Source organism: Schistocerca serialis, chromosome 3 (assembly GCF_023864345.2).
Source record: "Schistocerca serialis cubense isolate TAMUIC-IGC-003099 chromosome 3, iqSchSeri2.2, whole genome shotgun sequence".
NCBI classification, from domain to species: Eukaryota; Metazoa; Arthropoda; class Insecta; order Orthoptera; family Acrididae; genus Schistocerca; species Schistocerca serialis.
Window position 1 is genome coordinate 193191804 of NC_064640.1, and position 26183 is coordinate 193217986.

Sequence of the window (26183 nt, forward strand, 5' to 3'; positions counted from 1 at the left end):
GAAGCACTTGCTGTAATGAGATTGAAATCCTGTAAACGTGCTTGGATGAAGGCCCAGGAGTCAGTCGGCCTGTCTTTTACACCTGATAAAGCGTGGAGACATGCACGGTCTCAAACAAATCTTGATGACGTTATCAGCTCCCGCGTTCATTGCTCAGAAATGACTGGCTTCAACTTTCCTCGTTCCACCTGGACCAAACTTTAGGCAGGATACGCTGTGGTGCCGGAAGTAGTATCCCCTGAGGCAGTTACATTGCTGAGAGGACAGCTTCTAATAAACCCACGGAGTGCCCAAAGCTCTCTATTATTGCTGTATTTGAATTTCTTATGTTGTAAATGTTGTGGCCTGGCAAGACAGCCAAGCCACTAGGAGGAAGCCGAAAGGCACGCGTTTAAGCTCACGCAGGCTGGCGTGAGGTCTGGAACAGGACAAGGAATTGAGACTAGCAAATAAGGTACGTAGCTTCTGGAATACTTAACTTTAATCCATAATTGGTGAACATCGGTCTGAGGGTACATGCATCACAAGATAAATAGCAAAAGATAATGGCGCCTTGCTAGGTCGTAGCAAATGACGTAGCTGAAGGCTATGCTAACTATCGTCTCGGCAAATGAGAGCGTAATTTGTCAGTGAACCATCGCTAGCAAAGTCGGCTGAACAACTGGGGCGAGTGCTAGGAAGTCTCTCTAGACCTGCCGTGTGGCGCGCTCGGTCTGGAATCACTGATAGTGGCGACACGCGGGTCCGACGTATACTACCGGACCGCAGCCGATTTAAAGGCTACCACCTAGCAAGTGTGGTGTCTGGCGGTGACACCACAGTAAATATATTTCTGTTTACAAACTTTATTGGAATAGATTGTTAATGTAGCACTCTACGCCAAAAAACCTACATCTGCGTCCATTTCCCGTTTTCGCTCCAGATCTACGTTCAGCAACGCAGGTAAACACCATCCAGACGCTCGTCGAGACAAAATTCTCCATCACCTTAAAATACAGAACAATGTTGTGTTTGTTAGCTCGGTTGCCCGCATACCTACAGCCGGAAGACAGCTGTAATTTCTCAGTCTTAGCGTGACTTAGGCTTCGTGTGTGCATTCTCCGTTAAAACGTATGTATTATTCACAATTCGTGGCTTACGCTGGATTCACACATCGAAGTATGATCTACTCATTTACGAACTCCGGAAGGCTAGTGCGGGGCAGCTGCGCGGTCTGCGGCGCATTGTCACAGTCCGCGCGGCTCCACCCGTCGGAGGTTCGAATCCTCCCTCGGGAATGTGTGTTTGTGTTGTCCTTAGTATAAGTTAGTTTAAGTTAGATTAAGTAGTGCGTAAGCTTAGGGACCGATGACCGCAGCAGTTTGGTCCCATAAGACCTTATGACAAAGTTCCAATTTCCGGAAGGCTACTGACAGAGGACCCCCCCCCCCCCCCCCCTCACCTAATAAACAAAGTACTTGGAACATCGGAACAGATGTTCAGTTTGACTGAAGGCTACGAAACAGAACTCAGTAAATACTTTTTAAACGTGTGTAGACAAATGAGGATGTATGAGGATAACAAAGTTCACTATAGGAAGAAATAAAATTCGGAAAGACTTACATATCACCAGCGCTTAGTGGAAAAATTGACGTCTAATTCAACGTCAATAAATGTAATATAGATAAGATACGATACGATATCCTTTGACCGTACGATCGGCGGTCCGTTACTCGGTCAGTCATAACTGTCAGGTACCTAGGAGTATCTATCCACATAAATGTGGTCGTAGAAGGCAGATGCCAGACTATCACTAACGGCGTTCTCTTCCCGATGATGTCGCTATCGAAACATTCTTCCCACCACTTCTTGAGTAGTGTTCATCTAGATCTGTTGCCAGAGTTGAATATTGGAAGATATAGAGAGATGACTCAAAGAAGAGCTTTGTAATTTGTTCAACATACACCTCGTGTTACGACTACACTGTAAAATTAGAGAAATTTCGTATTATACGGTCGAGTTCTGGCAATCGCACTTACTGCGTTCCACTCGCGGTGGAACAGGAAGGGAGGGGAAGGATTTTGGAACACTATATACCCTCCGCCACATGCCGTATGTAACTTGAGTGTTACTCATGTAGATGTAGATTTAGATGTAAATATAGGTGCTTTAGCGGAGCCATCCAAAGTGCTGATATTTCGACCTGTTTTTCTTCAAGTTACACTTGCCAAGTCTGTGGTAAACAGAAGAGTCTCAGGCAAACAAAGAAGACTCGCAAGAAGAGAAGACACCATAATGTGTCACAAATGCCACAGACATGCGTCTTGCTAATACAGAGATACATATTGTAGGTAAAACACCGCATAACAGGACGCATTGGAGCCTTTTACTGATCGATGAAATATAATTTACGTAATGCAATGAATTTCTTTCATTTTTTGAATGTCATTAACCTTACAAATGCTTGTTATAAAAATATAACGTTTTATGGTGCAACATGTTAGATACATAAGGCAGCGAAATCAGTACCAGAGCGATTATTAAACTCTTTGTACAGGTACTAAATGTCATAAGCTCGCTGGCCGACAAATGAAAGGCATGCGTCAATACTGTACCTGCGAGCTGCCCGCAAGACGTAAACGACACCAGCACATAAAAAGCGTACGGTGTAACAATCTATCAGGTTTCGCAATCCATGAGTTTGCGAGTACAGGTGTTTTTCTAGTGAATGATCGTTTGAGACTGAGGCTGGAGTTACAACGGCGAGAGAACATAGAGGCCACGGAAGAGATCGTGCCGTCAAAGGCAAGGTGGCTGTACTCACATGATTTTGAGGCTTTGTGTTAAGCACTGGAAGCAATGCAATGGATGAGCCTAGCATGGAACCAGTAACGTTAAAGTTATTTGTCATGAGATCTTTCCGAAGGAAAATGGGAGATATTTACGACTATTCTGTCCTTTGTGAAACTGAAGAACGAGTTCGTAACTGCTCTGAATTTGGTCATTTCTACACGTGCCATATTTGCAGAAGGTTCGGTTCTCCTGCAGTATCAGAACTGTCTAGTGTTAGTAACAGTCTTTAGTGACAACTATTTTACTCACATTTGATTTAAACTGAACGTATACAGAAAAACCCTGACGCTATATTCTGTCATGAGTATGTTGTCTTCTGTTCATTCTAGTAACGTTGCAAATATATCCTGAAACGACAATAATAATAATAAAATAATAATAATAGATTCGCAGTTCAAATCCCGTGGTCTGTGAGATAGTCTCTGTTGTGCCTAAGAATTCAGTGTATTCTGTTCGCTATACAAAGAATCAAACAACTCGTATTATTATAACAAGGCAAATACAATACTTAACATTGATAGATTTGTCGCAAGCAAAGGGCGACATAGAAAATAATCAGTCTTCTTCAGAATAGACAAACACGTGTCTGTGCTACGTAGAGAGTAAAATGATCTAGGGTACGATGCGCCAGTTAACGAAGTGGCTAACATTCAAGCTGCCGTCGAAGTGGGTTGCCACTAGACGGGCGCGGCGCTTGTATCCACTTCACATAGGGGCCGCTGCTGTCGCGTTGTCGTCCTGGAGGGAGATCGACGAGCGTGCGATTGGCTTAACTCTTCTCACAGCCGTATCTTCTCAGTCGTTCCCGACTGGCGTGCCGGCGCTAGCTTTACGCCGTAACAGTCTCATTGCAACGCTCGTGGAGCTATGAACCTGTGCTCTCTGTCAGAAATCCAACACTGAACTTATGTCAGCTATCGGAACATGGTTTCGGTCTCATACAAGTCCGCTTGCGTAACATCGCCTGTTATGTGAAATGGAATTTGGTGCAGGGTAACGAATACTGCACTGAAAGGATTTAGTAAAAATGCTGCCACTGAATTTCGTATTGTGGATGGGCTCCTTTCACTGTATTGTTTTTCGTGTATCATCACTTACCTTACTTGGCAGCTTCCTGAAAAGACTTCCTTACTTCCTCATCTCGTGTCACACAAAGAACATGTCGCTTGATGCTGATACGCATGCGCTATGCGGCTTCGTTGCAGCTTGTGGCCCACGCCCACGCTTTCCATAGTAATTCTCTGTCGTCGAATTCCGGAAGGTTCAGTAGTGATATTGCAGTGCTGTGTAATGAGATATTCTCGCCATGGTGGCTCTGCCTTGTGACAGGACGCTCTCGACTTTCCGCGGCCCTGTGCCTCTCCCTTAATCAATTTTTAATTTCATCCAGCACTTCAAGTCTTCTTCATCCTTATCCTGATTCTCCTGAAATCATTCATTCAACGAGTCTTCGAAATAATGTCACCGCCAAGATATTCTTCTCGCTCTAATCATTCTCGTTAGCTTCCTTTCCGGTATATATTTTAACCATGTATTCGTCCTTCGTTCGCTCAGTCCATTTCACGTTTCATATTTCTAAACAATGAAAATATTTTTCTGCGTTCTTTTTGGCCACTCCGTGACGTAATACTACACCCCAGGTACATATTATGAATGATATTCTTAGTTGTGCTCCCAAACCTTTCAATATTTAAAAAGCCTTTTTACTCATAAAATCTACTTTTCATTCCCTCCATACAGCTTCTGTTGTCTACTAAACAATTCCCTAAGTACATAACTTCTTTTACTCGTTCCAGATGCCTTTCTTCTAATGATACATTGACAGAACCAACAGAATAAATTTTCAAGTATGCGACTGGCCCAAAGCTTTTTATGAGTCATAGAACTCAGTAGCAGGCATCACACTAGGACTGTTTGCTGATGAAGTTCTTGGACAGGGGAAGGCGTTGCCGTGTAGTGAGTGTAGGTGGTTTCAGGATGTATTGGAGACGGGTAGAAGAAATATTCCTAGAATGTTCGAATAAAATAATAATATTTTGCTGCTTCACGCAGTCAAGTCTACTAAATATTCAGGAGGAACGTTGTGAAACGACATAAAATGAAAAGAGAACATAAGGTCAGTTTTAGAAGAGTGAATGGCGGGCAGTGAGTGAGTGAATGTGTAGCGCACCTATAAATGAGATTGCTACAGAACGGTTGTGGGACCCATTCTTGTCAGTGGTCAAATGTTTGGATCTTAAAGGAAGACGCCGAAGCAATTCAGAAGCGTGCGGCTAAAATTGATGCCGATCGCTTCGCTCAATATGAGAGCGTTAAGGAAATACTCCCTGACTTTAGAAAATGATGTTCTCACGAAACGCCATTGAAGAAGTTTAGAGAACAAACATTTGCGACAGTCTGTAGAAAGTTTGTACTGCGCCCAAGCGAGAAGAACATGAAACGTAATCTAATTTATGTAGATGTACAGAGTGTAAACGTTATCTGTTTATTGCATCTCACAGTTGTGTAGGGCAAGTCCAGATGAATAATTTGAAATAGGATACTTACGTTCTCTCTAGCCAGAGAAGAACCTCAAATTTGCTTACAAAAACTACCTAAGCTACGGCGCAGGCGTATCGTGCGAGGTGTCGGAATATCTTCTCGCTCTCTCAGGCCCTGGATTACTCGGGCACTTAGAAATTTTAAAAATTCACGTCTGTACAAGTCTTAAACCAGAATTTTGTGAATTTTAGCAGCGTCAAATTAACGAGTAAACCGTTTTGTTTCCCTGGCCCTCTTACTATGAGACTACTGTGCTTATTAGGGTTAAGATTAGATGGGACTGGAAATTTAACTAGATTCAAGAAAAGTCAGCTTACTAATGTTAACTAAAGTTGATGATGTAAGAGGGCGGGAGGATATTCAACTTCCCGCGCGGCACACTCACGATGTAGCTTATGTGCCTTTTGTAGACCAGTTTGTCTTATTTTTTTGTCTCGATATCCCCTACATCACTGTGATATGTTGTAAACAGTTACCGCTTACCCCCTGTAGATTAAGCCTTTTGTTTTTATCGACGCTTTAGTTCTTAATTTCTTAGAAAAAATATTGGAAAACCTCGGTACGAAACAGGGAATAGGTAAGCGTTGGTAGAAGGCACTGAGCGAACGTCACACAGACAGTCGTGCCAGTCGCACGCTTATTACTGGCGGAGCGGAGAGGGCTGAATGGGCTGAGTCGGTGGGAGGTAACGAAGCGCGCGACAGCAGCAGAATCCCCCCACGATCCTCTCGCCCCCTGAGACCGCCGCGTCTGTCAGGCCCCAGGCCGCACCATGTAAACGTTGTTGCCGGCTGCCGCACCTCCCCTCTTCGTTTCGCGAATGGTGCATCGGAAGAAGACTGTCAGTAAAACAATTTGATTTTGTTTGATTTCCCGACACGGTCACTTCGCAATTCGCAATACGTTATGTAGAAAGATTTATCGTGCTGCACGGATCTTCGTGGAAAGCACGCCCGCGGAATTTTTGACAGTAAGCTTCTCCGCGGTATACAGCATCTTTCTCGAAGCGTCTTCTGCCACTGGAATTTCACGAGTATCTCCGCCACGCTCTCGCGTTAACTAAACGAACCCGTGACGAAATGAACACCTTTTCTTTGGATTTTTCTCTGCCTCCTCTACGAATGCAATTGCTTGTGTTTCCAGACTCACGAGTAATACTCAACAGAACGCGCGTTTTGTGATTACATCTCTCGTGGGTGATTTACATTTACTTACAATTCCTCCTGTAACTCTCAGTGTGCCAACTACTTTTCCGACAAATAGTTTTTGTGGTCGTTTCACTCAAGATACATATGTATTACCCTCAGGTATTTTACGAAATATCGCTATAACGTTTTGGCTTTGCAGCTTTCCTATGTACTGTACAACAGCATCATCGGTGCTTCCACTAAATCTTTTATATATTTCGCGAATAGTAACGGCCCAGTAACATCCCTTAGAGTGCTTTCAAAATTACGTTTACATTCAACGACTTGTCCGCTATAAGAACGACTTGTTCAGTACTATCTGCTAAGAAATCCTGAATCCTGACACAAAGCTTGTCTGACATCGAGTCCATTTTACCGCGATTACAAATGCACTGGTCTTTATCTTATGAGACGAAACCGGAAGATTCGAGGAGTGAAGACATTTTGACTTCACGTCTCGTCGACACCGAAGTTATTAGACACAGGAGCACGATTTGGTTCTGCGGTTGCAGTCGGGACTTTTCTGAAGATATTATAGAAGCGTCTAAATCTTAAATGACCTAGATCGGGATAGACATCAGATCGTAATTCCCGAGCGTCATTTAGATGGGTACTGATTCGATTACAGAGTCTTTTCTTTCTGACATGATATTGCCTCAGCCTTTTCCTGTAACTGTTGTTACAAGCTGCGTGAAACTCGAGAATTCAGACTGCTCGTCAATGGACCGAACTATTCACAAAAGCATCCTGCTATATGGCAGTCTTAAAAGGGCGTGACGTAGTTACCAGAATCGCATTATATTTAAATTGTTGGAGCCATGTTATCCTGATTACGTTCGTGAATATTTTGATACTGATCAATATCTTAATGCCTTTTGCTTAAGTAATGTACCATTCTGGAAGCTGTGAATCGGTTTTTTGCCTTAGAACATGCGAAGTGGTCTAACGTCACGTAGTTCAACCGAAATGGCACAAAAGGTTTCAACATCCTTCGTACCAGAAGGGCCCTGTATTAACTCCATGACACGAAGTTACACAGTGTTCAACTGAGAACGCTTGACATACGCAGCTGGAAACTATAGTTTCTCGACACTCTATGTTTAAACCCAGGGTTTCGCGGTTGGAAATTGGTACACTAATGTGTGAAGGGGTAGGACCATAGGAATATTTACCCTCCATTTTAAGTTCATGTATTTTCCCAGATTTTACAACTAATTTTACGTAGCACAACTGACCCACACCTGGCATCAAGGATTTGTTGTCGTTTTGTGCATTACATGTGTTGTCCAAGTCGCGTGTTAGTTAAAATGACATGTGACTGTAGGATTTCCCGGCGTAAACTATTGATGAAGGTTTCTCGGACCCGAGAAACCTTCATCAATCAGTTAAAATGACGTTACAATGTGCTTTACACGTGACAGAGTTGACTTCGCAAAACAATCTGTGTGGTATGTGTAATGTCATATGCAACTTTGAGGTGATGTACTTGCGTAATAGGCTACTTGACCCGCCCAAAGAGGCCTCGAAAGGCTCAACAGTACTGACCGATTGCTGTGTCGTTCTCAGCCGATGGGCGTCACTGGATGCGGATATGAGGGGCATGTGGTCAGCAGACTGCTGTCCCAGTCGTCAGTTTTCGGCCCCGGAGCCGCTACTTTTCAGCCAAGCAGATCTTCAATTGACCTAACAACGGCTGGGTGCACCAAGTTTGCCAGCAGCGCTCGGTAGTTCCGAATGGTCATCCACCCAATTGCTAGCCAAGCCCGACAGTTCTTAACTTTGGTGATCTAACGGGAACCGGTGTTACAACTGCGGTAAGGTCGTTGGCAATAGGTTGCTTGTTAAGTGAAAGAAAAATGCGACGAAGTACGAACTTAACAAACATTGCGAACAAATGCTCCCCGATTACTGTCATGTGGTAGTAGCTGACTGACGTTTTGATGACTTCGCTTTCCGTATATTATAAGCATGTCACCAGTCTTAACGACATTTGTAGGTGACGTGTGGCACTGCACTCTATCTGCGTCCACGCCGCACTTGGCTACAGCTCATCTGCTATTTTAATGTCACAATCTTCTCTAATGGAATTAGCCCAGACACCGACTGTTCACACGCGACAAACGTCTCTTATCATATGGAGGATGTGTCCGGATGTTGATCCAAACTTTCAGGGGTGATTAAGAAGGACATACGCATCAGAAACCCTGGTCCATAAACGACTCTGTCGAATCCTACGATGCCAGATTTGTTGTGGCATAAATTTGGCCGTGGAATACGAGAGCCTACGAATAGTCGTTAATGTGATGTAATAATCTGATTTGCCGTGTACCTGGCTGTGAAGACCGCAGGGTAGGCAAACCCGTCCAACAGGTAGGCGTACATGGCGTAAAACATTAGCTATAAGGGCAGGAATTTCCAGTAATGCTCTGCGGATGGTTCGCTTCGCTACAAGACTTCAACTAACACGCAGGTGAAATGGGTGTGGCGAACATTGCAGGGTGAAACACAAAAATTACTTCGCTACAAGTCTCACAAAGCGTAAGCTTTATCTCCCGGTAGTATCAGATCTCACATCGTGTTGAGTCTATGGATGCTGCGCCAGTTAAAAAACACCACAATAGAAATGGAGAAAAATAGATATTCCAAATCAGTACAATTTATGAAATAATATTTTAAGAGTAAATAAACAAATGCCCACTGAGAATGCTACATTTGTGGTGAAACACGTTTGAGTGAAGACAATTATCAACTGCTTTCTAGAAGGCGGACCCTTCCTCACTTTCGGGTATAATTTTTAGATTTATCACGACTGAAAGTTTGTAGCATAATCCCAGAAATAATTTATATAATTTTACGATAATTTTCTAGCGTGCGGGTGACTTTTCGGGGTAGCACAAAAGCAAATATATCTCGTACCACTCACGCCACGCACAACGTGGAGCAGCGTCAAATGGGACATATCAGCTGTAATATCTGCTCGTTAAAAGTGCGCGCCTGTACTACAACATAAGTAGGTATCCTAAACGCGAGCAGATTAGCCGCTTGTTAGCACACTCGAGGTAGCTGCTATATCGAGTTAAAAGAGAAAAAGAAGGTCCGCGTGCTAAAGAAGGCTTGCGCGAGCACTGAGCACTTCCCACGTCCCGGTGCCGGCAACATCTGGCCGTCACGTGGCAGCAGCCGCCGCCGCCGCAGCGTACTGTACGTCCCCAACACGTGTCGCCGCAAGTACTCCGCTTCTCACGCCGCCTACCGATCTGCAACTCAACACCACAGCCTACAGTCCTGCACAGTTTTAACGAGAATTACACAAACTGGTACCAGAACCGAGAACTGTGACTAGCAAGTATCCTTTAACTATACACAATTGTTGAATTTAAACTGATCACCCCACACTTTTCGTCACTCTCCGAAGGTATTCCTCCCAGACTAACTAGGTAAACTCCGTGCTAGGCAATAAGATCTCAGTTCAGTACGTTTGTGCGACTATTTTTTGTATCGAAGAACGCGTCATATATTTTTTATATTTTTATGAAGCTGGATAATTAATAGAAAATATGATATACAGCATTTTAAGTATTTACATATTTTAGTTTTTTTTCTTTTTAATTATCATCTGGCACAATCGCGGTACTTTCTTCACTAAAACTACCAGTTTCTTTCAAACAACAGACACTGCTGCATTATGAAATTCCCACAACGTTGATCCAGATACAAATTATGATGATTCAACGTATGCCCTTTAATTAATGTCATTTCTTACATCTTGAAGATGATCTATTTTTAGACCGAAACCGGTATTTTGAATGAAGTGACAACAGATATCGTGCCAAATCACGATTGTTCAGAAGAAAGATGTACCTCTGATAATTTTTATATGACGATATTCCACGTTGTTTCAAATATTTAACGTGTTGGTGCATTGCAATGTGTCCATTTCCGTATCTTGCAGGACGTCTCAAGACGGGATTGAATCATCCCGAATCGATAATGAAAAGATAAGACAGTTGAGTGGAACTTTATCCAGTATACGATTAATTATTACTTTTGTTTTGAAAAGGATTTCAATAAGCACGAAAATTTAAGTGTTTAAGACCGTTCCTTTGACCAACAATAATGGCTTCCCACAATCTAGACAGTCGCGTTCTACATCAGTATTCTTACGTACCCTTGGTTTCAACCTAACTAAAAATTATGTTACTGATTCTTTCAGCGCGTGGAGCTGTGTAACTTACACCTCGATTATTATATTTTTCGATAGATTTCAGAGTCTGAGTGGCTCTTGATACTTCAAAATTTCAGGAAGAATCGTACCTGTTCGTGGATGAGGAAGCAAAATAAAAGAAAGTTGCACCGTCATAAAACTGACGCGAAATGTAAGATGACTGGGATAGGATCGACAGTTGTTAGAGAGACTAGCAGTTGATCCTCGACCTAAATAAATGTTATGAATAAGCGGAAGACCCATTACTGTTCGATGACAGTATCGGCGACAAATCACACTTAAAACAGTAATCTGGAAGTAACTGTGATGGCAACCCAAAATGGAACGACCACAAAAACTAGTAGCAACAAAATCAAGTTCCACCGTGGGATTCATTGGAAGAATCAATAGGAATTTGTAATTCATCCACGAGGGGAACAGCTGTGGAAAGTCTCGTGCGACCGATTCTTCAGTATTGCTCGTTAGTCTGGGACACGGCGTCGCTTTCATGGAGGAGATAGAGAGGATGTAAAGAACGTCGGCTGCTTTCGCCACTGGTTCGTTTAGTAAACGCGAGAGAATCGTGGGGGTGCCCAGCCAACACGAGGGGAGACGACGTGCCTCATCGAGTGTCGAAATATCTGGAGCGTACATTCCAAGAACAGTCCTTCCGCATACATTAAAGAAATCCGAGCTCATACGGAGACTTGCGGGCAATCGGCCATCCTTCCAGGTACACGTGAATGGAAGCGGAAAGGAGGTATCAAAATACCCCACGCCACACACCACAAGGATGCTTTCCTCAATAGTATTTGTAAATGTTAGCCAAAGTTAAATTATCCTCATATTCTCCACTTGTTTGGTGATTTAAATGCTTGAGTGTGAATGGGGAAAGACTGACTAGCATGGACTTCCCTGAGGAAGTGGAGGTGGAAGAGAATGTGCTATTCTGCACCCGACTTCATATAAACCTGTGACGTTCGAACATCGCTCAGCTTTTTTATTACGTCATGCAGAAAGAGTCGTTGACGGCAAAACGATCTCAGCCAATATTTCATACACGTGTGTCAGCTCCTGGGAGTACATTTACTTTTTATGTGTAGTAGTATGATACAACAATAAAGCAGATTACTCGAAAACAGCTCTCGGCTGCGCCTGCCGTAAATTTTAATCTAGGGGAATTAGTGGACTGCGATGTTCGTGACACATCGTGAGAAAGGCCTCTGGGAGTCAACGGTAAGTGAGCCAATTACACCAACATAGCTGGTGCCGCCACGATTTTTGGCCTGCATTGAGTTCCTCGCTGCAGTAAATGCTGCCTTCCCGTTTTATATCAACACAAAAGCACGGAATCGATGCCGTAGAAAGGAATGTATTTCTAAGAGTAGCAAGATTAAAACTGTTTCTGTCCTCTGTTCGTTAAGTACCTAGGGGGACAAATTATTGTTCAAATGCCTACTTTTCCCCATCGCGAAAGCAGAACGCTACTTCAGTTATAAGCACTTTTCCTTTGGAATCCCATAGGACGATTGTATTCTGGACTGCGCTTTCACTAGTGCTATCGAATTTCAGTGTGCTAATCCTCTTGAAATGTCTATGACACGTGATAACCCACGTTCGACTGATATAATATAAATACGAAGATGGATAAAAATTGCCGAAAGACACCTATTTGAGCATAAAACGTCGGTCTATTACAGGAATCAGTCCCAACAGTCAAGTATCTAGTGGTATCCATCCGCTGTGACCTAGCGGTCACATAAATCCATTTCTGCATTTAAACTCTGCAAATCACAATGACGTATATGACAGAATGTACTTATTATTGACTATGTTTTAATATTTCGTTCCATTCCCTCACGTACGAAGCGTGGAAAGATATGTACGAGTCAGTGCGAATCTTACTGTGACTAATTTTATCTGCTCGATTATTGCTCAAATATGCCTGTGGCATTGACATTGCTTTTCTTTCTACGAACGCGATGTATCCTGGTATCTATCCCGTACAGTTGAGCAGTTTTACAGTGAGCACCGTAGATGTGTTTTGTATGTTATTTCGTCATACACGATTACAATAATACCGAGGAATCGAAAGCTGCCATTTGCTATACCTGCAACTGACACTGTTGGTCGTTTCACCTCCTACCTCAACAGACAGTTACTTGCAAATATTTATAAGATTTTTCTGATTCTAGTTTTGACCCACCCGTCAAATATGTAGCCAAAGGGTAAGTTTCGTAAGTGACACAGCTTCGACTTTTCCTGCATGAAGAGCTAATTGCCAGTCTTTGCACTAGGCTGATATTTTGCAAGATCTTGATGAGTATTGCTATAATTGTGGTTCATTCATTACATTTACACGTTCACGAAATCTCTGCAGATTCTTATTCGGTGGATCCATATATTTCTTAAGAATAATTGCAACTGCTGTTTTACAATAAACACGGCCAAACCCACAAATATCAGATTTAATTATATCCGACGTACAAGAATCAGACACTTATCTATCGCACAGTCAATGACTTACATTTACTAGGGCGTGCTGAAAAATAATTCCCCCGAAATTTTTATGTGAAAATTCTTAAAGCTTTTTAAATAAAACAAAGGTTATTAACATTCTACATCTCTATTCTTCAGCGTGACGGAATGTCAATCCTAAGGTCCCGGGTTCGATTCCCGGCTGGGTCGGAGATTTTCTCCGCCAAGGGACTGGGTGTTGTGTTGTCCTAATCATTATCATTTCATCCCCATCGACGCGCAGGTCGCCGAAGTGGCGTCAAATCGAAAGACGTGCACCAGGCGAACGGTCTACCCGACGGGGGGCCTTAGTCACACGACATTTCATTTCATCTCTATTCTTCATGTCTACATATTCGCAACCCTCTACCGCTAGAGGGCTCCGAATTGTTGCGAGTAACACAGCGGTGTGTAACGTAACTATGTCGATGTCCGAGAAACAGCGTGCTGTAATCGAGTTTAGAATTCGAAGCGTTTGTCCACACATGGAGCACCCTCTCTTTCAGCACGATAATGCCAGACCACACACGAGCGTTGCGACATCTGCAACAATCCGACGCCTTGGGTTCACTCAAATCGATCAGCTCCCATACAGTTCCGATTTGGCCCTATCCGAGTTTCATATGTTTCCAGAACGCAAAGAACACCTTTGAGGACTGCACTTTGATTGTGCCGAAGCGGTGCAAGTAGAGGTGAGGTTGTGGCTCCTTCAACAAAGTCAAACATTTTATAGAGACGGTGTTAACAAACTGGTCTCTCGTTGGGAGAAAAGTGTTCGTCGACAGGGCAACTATGTTGAGACATAAGTATGTAGAAATGAAGAATAAAGATGTAGAATGTCAATAAAGTTCGTCTGATTTAAAAAGCTTTAAGAGGTTTCACATTCAAAATTCGGATGCATTACTTTTCAGCACGCCGTCACACATGCAACGGAAGCATATTAACTTCTCTACTTATAGATGCCAATTGTCAAGTGGTCCGGCACAACGTTCTTTACCAACACTGATTGATACCGTACGAACAACTGCCTTATTTTATCGAGAAGCTTCGAAATACAACACAGAGCCGAAAATTAGCCTCTGCTCAGAAGTAAATAGTTATTTGTGTTACGCATTTATTTCATCTGGCAAAATTAACGCCTGCAGGCATCCTTGGTGAGTTAACATCGCATTATTCATAGTACTTAATGAGATTAATAATAAAAACAATATTAATACAACGAAATATTTTGAACAAAGAAGCTAACTTAGCAAGGACAAGTAAAATGTAGGTGCTTTCCAACTAAAAAAGACCTGTATAACAAAAATCTATTTCCATAAATGCAAAATTCCGGCACCACAACACTGTCATTAAACCAGAATGCCTGTATGCTTTGTAATGGCTTTCACTGAATACAGATAAAAAATCAGGTGAAACAAAAGGAAGTAAAGAAAAATAATCAGAAAAGTCTTGGGACGAAGACATGAGAATGGGTAATGGAAATTAGGAAGTAATAAGGATATTTATTAAAAACAGAACCAATATCAGACACAATGAAGAAGAGAAAGTTGTATTTCATGGACACTTGAAGCGGCTAGATGAAAAGAGGATAACAAAAAGAATTTTTAACTTCATTGACGAAAGTTCAAAAGATCAATGACATGGATCAAAGAAGTTAAAGCATACCTGAGAGAAATGGAAATAACGGGGGAAGAAATAGCAGAACGAGGAAACTTCAGAGCAAAAGTAAATAGTTTCAAAGGCTTCCAGGGGAAAACAAAGCAGACGGGCGCAGTATGAACAGAAGAAGGAAGAGAGAAAGTTAGCGAAAGAATGAAAAATTACTGGAAAGAAAAAAAGAAGAAACGAAAGAAGACATAAGTTATTTCATGTGGTCCTTAGTAGGCCAAAACCAATGAAAAAATAATAGTCGTATCTATATGAATGGCACATGAGCAGTGCATAACATGTTGAACTGACTATAAAAATATGGATCAATAAAATAAACGAAAAGAAAGTTTCTCTCAGGAGGAGAACTAGTGACCTCGTCGCCGACAGGAACTTTAGCCCCTTGTTACTACTGCACCGCCAAACGCTGTTTGTTTCCTCACCACTTCTGCATACTTACAGGATACTTGAACGAATAACTGGTTGATTCCTCCCGCTTTATTGCAACAAGAGAAACGTAGTTATTACACTGTGTTATGGGTTTCGCTTCACACAACATCTATTTTTAGATCATATCACTACTATTTTAACAAAACGTTCACATGTATTTGAACTGGCAATTGTTAGTTAGTACACTACCGTGACAGTAATATGACCGGAGGACTGTTGTATCAACCGAAATCAGTAGTACATTGCAATAATGGTGGTTTTGTCGGTTAAATAAACATTTTTGAGAAAGCCTCTATCTCCTCTGATACAGGGTGAAACGATGTGGTGGCGCTTAAGCTGGCGAGAATGAGGTTGGGCAGCTGTTGCCACAAATATTGTCGCTGACAGCGGGCCATGCTGGCGCCAGCTGCTGGGCCCGGCCCGCCCCCGCACCACGCAAGCTCTGGCGTGCTTCTTCCATTAGCGTCTTCCTACCACAAACTCACGTGGTTTCCGTCATCAACCCTAACGTTGCTTTTATGCGGTTATCTAATGCTGTCGCTAGCCAGATAGCATCTTCATTTCAGAATAGCTGCTTCTTCTCACATCGTGTACGATCTGCCTTACGTGCGTATCCAAGTCTGTTCTCGTGATTATTTCCTTCCACCGTTCTTTCAACGACAGATTCTATCAACTCAAGTCGTAATATATGCCTAAACATTCTACCCCTTCGATTCAAAATATTCTGTAGCAGGTTTATTTTCTGATTGACTCGTTGCAAGGATTTTGAATTCCTCACTCAACCAATCCATCTGATCTTTAACAAACTCCTGTAAGACCAGATTTGAAAGCCTTTTAATCTTATTATTTGTTTCAAATTCTTCTCGGGTGTTTAGCCAGGTGCAGACGATACTGCACGAATCTGCGGCTAAGAGACTTGGTGCCATCTTCACCTAATAACTACATATTCACCGGCAAAATGTCCGAGCGTTTCATTTATGTGTTGTTCTTTGTCCGTGTCTTGGTGTCACACAGAGCTGTCCACCAGACATACCTTTTCTTTTGTAATCATGTGTGGAAAATATTGTCCACATCGTTCTGTATTACCTTACGAGCATCCAACGATGATACTTCCCTGTAGACAACTGCACTGGCAGCGAACAAAGTGAGAGTACTATTGTAACACGTCGAACTTTTCCGGGTCCACCACGTGACGAACCGTGAGCAATCACTCATGTGACAGATTCGGCACCCCATTTCTGCCTCTGTGTGTAGTGCAGAGCCAAGTGAAAGAACAGGCCACAATCCGTCCTCTAAGTAGGCACAAAGTGTAACTTCCATTCACCGTTACCATCGAAACCGCGTCTTGCTGTAGGAATTTGCTGCCACATAATAGTAGCAGTTTAGCTGTTCACTGCTTTAAACAGAACACAGCAAACCAGAGGCCCCGGGCTTGTGGTAAGATTCACCGAAATCTCCAGCTTTCTCACCTTGATCTGCTTCCCACTGTTCAGCATTCCCTCTCCGATTTGATCGCAGTTGTGTGTGCCTAGCTACAGTTTCAATGTTATACCCTCTTTGTCGCTTATCATTGTGTAAAGTCAGTGAAGGATGCCCTAGGTTAAATATTCTGTTTGCACCATTTTACTTTCAGAATATATCCCTATTTTTATGACTCTTTATTTCGTTTTATTAGTTTTGTGATATCCTCTCACCTTTGCTAGTACCCAAACAAATCTGGGACCGTCTGCAAGTAGGAACATTGCCGATGCCTTACGTTTTCGGATCAGTTTAAAATTTCCGCGACCTGTAATATTTACCACACCACAACTGGGGCAAACTTCTTACATTTTCGGTCCTGGGATTACGAGGGCTGTATAAGACGGCAGGATGAGGCAGAACACTGTGTTCATCTTCTGCAACCAGGTGACGGCTGCAGATGTAGCTTTTCCAGTATGACATTCCCCATCCATAATATTTTCTAACCATACCATTTCAGTTATTTGTCTCGACGCGCTACAACAACTTACAGGGCCACGAAAGATGGTATATTTCTGTAGCATGTATATAGTTTTATGGTGGCTACTTCAAATTCTGTTTAGGTGACGCCGTTCCTGAATTGCTGCTACACTGTAATTGGCGTTATAGAATCTTTTAGGTCATTACGGTGAAATTTCAACCTGCCCCTGTTCTGTTTTCATGGTCCCTCCAGTATAGGATTTTGGTGCTTAAAGTAAATGCCAACGGGTTCAAATGGCTCTGAGCACTATGGGACTTAACATCTGAGGTCATCAGTCCCCTAGAACTTAGAACTACTCAAACCTAACTAATCTAAGGACATCACACACATCCATGCCCGAGGCAGGATTCGAACCTGCGACCGTAGCGTTCGCGCGGATCCAGACTGTTGTGCCTAGAACCGCTCGGTCACTCCGGGCGGCGAATGAATGGTTTATTTCACTATAATTTGTTCCGGGACTGGGCCATCGCCAGACGGTATCGAGGATTTCAAGTGCCAATGTGAGATATTTGTCTTGAAAATAGGCGTTTTCTTTGTACGTTGTAGTATGAAAGTCTGCATCAATGATACGTGACATGCTGAAACCGTGAGCTGGACTGTTTAGTGGCTATTTTAGCATACTTTGTTAAATTTATTCAAAGAGTGGCCGCGGTGATCTTGTAGGCGGAGCCCTCTCCAGCTCTGGAGGTCCCGGGTTCAGTCCCAGGAAGGGGCGGGGAGTTTTCGTCTTTCCAGTCCATCCAGGATGGGCTCGCCATCCTCCCCCTCCTACTGAGGCTGCATTCAGCCACACGGCTGTTCTCGCGTTGAACGCCGCGAATTTACTATATTTTATATTGATTTAAAATTTCACTCACAAATTTCTATTTCAGCTCGATTTCGAGGAAAAATTTTTATATGACTGTTGGTATGTCATCGGCGTATAAGGATTTAAGTTTCATAGCTGAAATAATGTTCTATGTAGTATAGATTAAATGTGTGCTCAATACGTAGCTGTCTTATTATTATATTTTGTTGATAGTAAATTGGTTGTTGGGTGTATGTCCTGACAGAATTTTCAAATATGTAATTTTCGTGACTTTTTCCATGGGTTAGATGAGCTTTGAAGAAGAGGTGGTTCTCTTAAGATTTCGAAATATGTTTCTGAACACATTGTGACATACGGGGCAATCATGCAACGAAGACTACCAGTATTTCAGTTTTTTTTAAAATCCTGTGTGTGTGTGTGGTTAAGTTTAGAATAAAATAATTCATGAGAATTCTCTTTACAGGTATAAGGCATCTAAGACCAAACTGCTGAATGTAAATAAAGGACATTACGAATGTACCGTCTGGCACAGTTGGTTTGTAAAACGCAAGATTGTCAATCCACTTCTCTGGCGTTAGGGTCGCAATAAATTTGGCGTGGTATCCATTGTGGCATTCAGAATGTTGGTACAGACCATCTTAAAGCAACCACAGGCATAATTTCCTAGATATATTTGAAATTCAGCAAACAGTAGCCATTACATCTGTCTTCCTTGATTCAGTGACTTTATGGATTATTGTTTCTCTTTAAGTAAAACGTTTAGAAGAAGATTGGAATTTCCCTTCTTCGATTATTCCCTTCATTTCTTGTATGTTTTTGAATTTCTGTTCCATTTTTCGTTCGAAATTTATAGCTTTAGGTGGCCGAAAAAGAAACCGTCCTTTCCTGCTCGAACTAATGGTTGAAATTTAGATTTTGCAGAATGATTTTTCAATTTTTCTCCTCGCCAAGTTAATTAATTACAGGATCTTGCAATATTGGCGCTGGCCGGGGTGGCCGAGCGGTTCTAGACGCTACAGTCTGGAATCGCGCGACCTCTACGGTCGCAGGTTCTAATCCTGCCTCAGTCATGGATGTGTGTGATGTCCTTAGGTTACTTAGGTTTAAGTAGTTCTAAGTTCTAGGGGACTGATGCCTCAGAAGTTAAGTCCCATAGTGCTCAGAGCCATTTGAACATTTTTTTTTTCAATATTGGCGCAAGTGCAGGTAAAACAAGACTGGAAGAGCCTTTACATTTTCGTTTGTAGGAAAAGATCGGATGTGAGGGTATCTTTCGGAAGCTGCACTATCGGGGTAGATTTTTTAATTCTTGTAGCTTCTCTAATTAATTATTCTTTTTGTATTTTTAATATTCTTCTTACATTTCTTAATTTTTAATTAACTGCGAATTAATTGCTACAAAAGCTTTAACCAGAAAAACTCATTGAGATTTAGTTATGAATTTAGATACTGATAGTCGGCAACAGCATCAAGGATGCAGATTATTCATAGGTATTTCACAGTATCACAATGCCATCTAAAATATGTAATAATGATAGTAATAATAATTATTATTATAAACAAATCTACGCATGACCTGAATTGACTACAAAGTAGTCTTTGACTCACGGCCACATAGTTGGATCATAAAATACCCAGAAACCGTCGAGATTAGCAAAAAGGTCATGAAATTCACAGAAAATCCGATGAAACACTAGAAGACAGAACTGAAAAGAAAGTTACGGTTAATCTACACGAAGAGAGGCATTTGTCAGGACACTTCCGCGCTGCTGTTCATCATCGCCTTGACCCCACTGGCACACATTTTACAGAAAGCAAATCGGTGCTATCAAACAGCGAGAAATTCACAGAAAATATTCCTTCTGATTCGCATGGATGACCTGAAGCTCACCGGAAAATCTGAAACTGAAATCCAGTCCAAAATGAACACACCCCGAATCCTCATCAGTGACAACAGCATGGAATTCGGCTTCGATGAGTACGCCACACTGGCACAAAACAAGGGCAAAATCTCAGAAACTGAAGGATCGGTATGCCAAATGGGCAAGCTATCAGGTGCCAGTAACCCATAGCCTACAGTTACGTAGGCATTTTGCAGCTGGGCGACAACAAGTATGTGTATGTATAAAGTGTGGACAGAACAGGGTACACGCAAATGGTCAGTAAAGTTTCTAACGTCAAACTGAGTGGCGGTAATACCTTCAAGGCAATCAATACTTGGGCCATATCCATCTTCAGATACACTTTGGGCGTAGTGAACTGAACACCAGTGGAGTTGTATATTCTGTACAGGAAAACAAGAAAACTGTGGTAACTGACTTTGTATTTCACTCTCGTGGTGACGTCAATAATAGGCTTATGTACTTACCCAGAAAAACAGGCAGTAGAAGCCTCTTAAAAGTGAGGCAGCAGTGGAACAAGAGAAGACTGCATTGGCAGACTATGTGATAGACAGCCAAGAATCAGTTCTGACCGAAGTCAACAAAAGAAAGCTTCTCAAAGTACAACAAACCAAGAATCAATACTAGAAAGTTGTACTCCAATGCCGGACCAACAGCCGGCCCAATAAAGCAACGGCTGGGCAGTTTTTGGATAAGAACGGAGGAAAAATAGGCAAAGAATAGGCCTGGTCTTATCTGACCACCGGAACCCTAAAGCAAGAATCTGAAAGACTAATGTTTACTTCTCAGGAACAAGTCATCAGAACTAACGCTATCAAAGCCAGAACAGAAAAATCAGCAGAAGATTAAACTTGCAGACTCTCCCAAAAAGCTGAGGAAACAACTGACTACTTCTTGAGTTGTTGCAAAAAGAGCCCCCAGAATGTTTACAAGCAGATACACAACGATGTGGCACGAATGATCCACTTGAGCTTATGTCAAAATTGCCATCTACCGGTTGCAAAGAACGAGCCAAAAATGTCGTTGATAACGAAAATAACGAATTACTGTGGGACTTGCGACATCAAACAGATCGAATGTTAGAACACAACACACCAGACATCATAATTTTGGAGGAAAGGAAAGTATACATCATTGATACTGCCATCCCAGGTGATAGCAGAATCGACGAGAAACAAGTGGAAAAACTCCTTACGAGGTATGAAGGCTTTAAAATCGAGTACAATGAGCATGGCGAAAATCAGTGAAAGTCGTCCCTGTGGTTCTCGGCGCAGTGGGAGCAGTGCCAATGGGTATAACATCAATGCCAATGATTTACCCACTAATTACAAAAATTCGCTATACTGGGATCTGCACGAATTATTCGCTGATCGTCACCAACTGTAGGCCGACCTGAAGTGTGCTGCTAGTGACCAAATAGCAAATGCAACATATGATCTCGTTTGCTGTGTATGTTGTAATAATAATAATAATAGTAATCATGATGATAAAACTATAACTATGATGGGGAATTGGGGCTGTATTTGTTCCAACTGGAAGGGACGGGTTTGCACCCCTTTGGCAGAAAGATGAGTGTATATTCTTCTTTTCGGTCCTTGAAACAAAGTGCCAAATGTATATCCAATCACTCCATCAATTTCAATAATATCTCGCGATTTTTATAGTTAGCACAGTACCCCAGCCGCTATTATGGTTCTATAAATCTTTAAAATATATATAAAAAATTTTAAAACGGAAATTTTGAAGAGATATTTGCTATACTTTTCTATCCTAATATTTTCGTTACTTTTATCAGTTACGTTTATCTAACATAGAGATTTTACTGGAGTCCCCTTCTGTAGTGTTATCTGTTTCAGTTTTGCGCAGGTGTTCGCATGCTTTTGGAGATGTACCACGATTTAAGTTGTGGGTTATCGATGAGGTCGCATATTTTCTGTAGTACTACTTTTATTTATGTTCTTGTTCCCGATATTAAAGATCCAATGCGATCGTATTATCAATAGAAATTTTCCCGTGCTACGTCTTACAGTGGTTCTTTGCCCAGGAACCACTGTTTTGGTAATAGTCTTGTGTTCGCACGAATCCAGAAATTGACTAAGGTAACTTATTAGAATCGACTCGCAGAGGTGATATCAGTCATATTCTACGCTTCTGTCAAGGATTTAAAATGAATTCTTCTACATTCTTTACTCTAGTCTTATGTACCCCGTCAGTCATAAAAGTTTCGAGACATTTAAAAAATAGAAATACGTTAAGATGATGGTTTTAATGCTTCAGGTGGCCTATATAGTCTTCCACCACTTGTGTACAACGCACAGAACATTCATACAACCATGTGAAACTCTCAAAAAGTCGCTCTTTGCGATGTTCAACTCGCGCGCCACATTGGCACGCCCCTCGGTTACATCGTCAAAGCATTGACCCTTCGTGTGAATTTCCACACTTTGTCGTTCTGTCTTAGGTTCGCATTGATAACATCAAGTCTTATCACCTGTGATGTTTTTTTTTCAGAAAATAATTTTCTGCGTTTTTTATTTCAATCAAGTAGCGGCCGGCTTCCAGGTCGTTTTTGTTTGCAAGTCAAAGTGTGCGGGACGAACGGTGCACACCGTTTTCTCTTCTTCAAAATATTCTGGAGAATGTCTTGAAAATTTGATTTAGAGATGTTGCTTCATTGTGATTTGTGACAAAAGAACGCTGACACTCGGTGGTCGCACGTCCACCACTTCACTCTGCCAACTCTCATCTGACGGGTAGAATGCACATCGGTTGTTTACAGGTACTGTTGGTGCAAGCTGCAACCGCAGTTACTGCGCTACCATCGGCTGTACGCCAGGAATAAAATCAGCCTCGGAACTTTCGGACGGACCGTGTCACACATAAGATAAATTTAGGCAAAGCTTGTACGTTACCTCCAAAAGTGCTGAAACTTTTTTCCACCGTAGTCAGTGCAGAAGCATCGCAGATTGACGTACCTGTAAGAAAAAAATAACACACAATATAGTTTAACTAACGACTTTTTCAAGTTTTAATGTCAATCTCAAAACAAGATCGCTATTTAACGAAGAAATGAATATTGGAGTAGGTTTCAACGGAACCTACCAAACTCACATTTGCTTTATTGATGACATTACGCTATTTACCTCTGTAGTGAGCAATGCAAAGATGCATGTTACAAATTACTAAGAAATGGGAAAACAAGTAACTATAAAAGGAACAGGCTGGAATGGAATACATAAATAATTGCTATAAGCGTGAGAAGGAGGTGCACACGATATACAATCAGGCGAATGATTGGTCGATCGATAAACCAAATAAATACTTTGGTGAATTCCAAGAGACGAAAAAAAAAACTGAGTGGACGCCGTAATTGAACATTTATAGAAAGCATACAGGAGTTATGTGGATGCGTATAGCTAAGGACAGTAATACTGCATAGAGGAATTTAGAGAAAACCGACACCCAAGGGCTCTCGTTTGCGATGTTTGATTACTTATATCTTTTTGTACGTTCAGTATCATGTCCATCTACTTTTAATGTATGAACGTCGCATGCCGTATATCCCGTACTAACTGATATAGTATTCACACATCTGCGAAAACATGGAGTACATTCGACAATCATGTCTGCCGCAAAATCCCGACACCCCACTTCATGTCCTATCGTTGAGAAGCCGTAAGGTCAAATAAATCTATAATCCTGTCGCCTGCGCTTCTTTGTACATGTTCATACCCCATATTCCTCCAGTGTCATACGAATCACGAACATCCGGGCGGTTTCAGAGGGAAAGTCCTCGGATGCCTTTCTCAATGGAATCGAAGTTTCGCAGTAGCTCTATGAATATATCTCAGGTGACTAATTGAAGAACAGTGTTGAGTGCTGTTATTTAGGAGTCTCCTTCAACTCATTCACTTTGCACTGATATAGGTGTAACGTCGGAAGCACCGATATGCTCTTCGCCGAGGATCCTGTTGTGTACATAAATTTGCGACCAAGCTTTCTCGAGAATAATGTCGTTATCTTTATAGAGATTCCGATTTAAGTTTCCTGAACATCTCCGTTGCAGTTTTGTATGGGTTATAATGATCTGTTACGTTCAAAACATTTATTATTATTTACGTTTGGATGCTACTGGATAACGCGGTGTCCAATAAAGGCCATTTTCAGAGTTTGTTTCAGCTTTTCTTTGTGACTGTATGACCTTCAGTCTTTTCCTATTGTCAGTACATTTTTGGAGGTTGGCAGCCCTGCAGCCAGGCGACTAGTGCGAGTTTTGGTGTTCTCGTGAAGATAAGTTATTTTAGATTATAATAACATTTAGTTTAGTACTGATTCCTTGATAAATAGGTGTATTAGTGTACTTTTTAAGCGTACCATGAAAGGTTTCATTTTTCTTTACGTAATATAGCAGCAAACGCGAAAAATCTTACAGTCGGGATATAGTTGTATTTCCTGTTTACGTTTGGCCGCAGAAAATCTATAGAATTTCGTTTAATTGTTCTTTGCTCTCTCCAGTAATTTAGCTTTAGCATACTTCTTCATTATTTAACTCACATTTCCGGAAAACAGCATAAAGTTTAAGTTGTTGTTTCAGAAACTCTGCACTGTTTTTGTTTACGTACAGTTGCGTATAGGCCAAATTTGTGGAATCAAATTTTCGTGTTTATCTGTAATTTAACTGACTTATTCTTAATAAACCATTACGTTTATCATGAGTGACAAGTGCTTGATTTGCCGTAGAATTGTTAGGTCGGGGTTTCGGTGTGACGTGTGCTGTAGTTTTTTACATGTGGGTGACTGTAGTGGCGTGGGAGTAGGGGAAGTAAATGAGACTCATCAGTGGTTTTGTAGGATATGTAGTAGAGATAGGAAGATACTAGAACAGCAGGGAAAAATTGCCGCCATTCAGACTGAGTTAGACAAGCCAAGGGGTGATCATGACAGGTAAAAGAGGGAGACGGTAAAGAGAGATGGGAAGTGTCAACAGGCAACAGGAGGAAAAGGCCTAGAACTTTGTCTGACAGCTTCGTGGTGAATGTGTAAAATAGATTTGACCTGTTGCTTCAGTTAGAAGCTGGCGAGCCTCAAGCAATTGAAGGTGTAGACAGGGTACAACAAACTTTTAGCAGCAAAATTGAATAGTAAGACAATAGAGAAATCAGTAAAGAGAAAGAAAGTGTTGTTAGGTAGTTCCCATTGAAGAAGTGTTGGCGAACGTTTGCAGGATGAACTAGGATCAGAATACCAGGTCACCAATTTTTTTAAACCTATTGTTGGTCTGGAGCAGGTGACAGAGGATTTAGGATCACTTTGCAAAGATATTGCTAAGGAAGACACCGTCATTATAGTGGGTGGGCCAGGTAATAGAATTGACAGAGGTCCTGGGTACAGTATAGAATGCGACCTGCCAAAGATTGCATCAGCATCGAAGCATACTGGTGTTGAGTTTGTATCTGTTCTTGGACGCCATGACTCTTCTGTCGCGAGAGTTAATTTGGAGTTGGAACGGCTGCTTATGTCTAATGCAAGGTCACACATTGGTGTGGGTCCTGTTGATTCAATAGGTGGGATTATACTAGGCATGGCTTTCACCTCAACAGGAAAGGGAAGGCTAAACTGGCTGGGAAAATAGCAGGAAAGTTAAAGGGGGGGAGGCACTGTCATGAGTGATAAAATACCAGCAGTTATAGGGTTCAGAAAAGATCCTTTTTAGGATAGGGAGGACAGAAAGAATCCAAGTTTTAAGAGAGGTTAGGATTGAGACAAACCTTCAGTCTGAGAAAGAAACCAAAAAGCATAATTTTAGCTTATTATATCAGCGTAAACAGCTGTTGGTTAAGAATTTTCAACACTCAGCAGAAATTTCAACTCTACCCAACTTTAACTCAGTCATTGTGAAATGTTAGCTATCTTTATTGCATCAAAATATTCGAGGACTAAGAAATTAAATTAATTCATTAATTATCTGCATATATGTATCAGATTCCTCAAACCCAGCTGACATAATCTGCCTCTCAGAACATCATGTGACCACTGGTATAGAACTTTTAAGTGTTACAGGATTTAGGTTAGCATCTCACTTTTGTAGAGCAGAAAT

General features: G+C 41.7%; 1 protein-coding gene and 1 pseudogene across 2 annotated transcripts in view; both read right to left on the bottom strand.

Moving 5' to 3' along the window:
• Positions 1-26183, bottom strand: part of LOC126469901 (zinc finger protein rotund-like) — a 900701-nt gene that overhangs the window by 508168 nt on the left and 366350 nt on the right. The gene's annotated exons all lie outside the window — the stretch shown is intronic.
• LOC126471974 (5S ribosomal RNA) lies at positions 8270-8388 on the bottom strand (annotated as a pseudogene).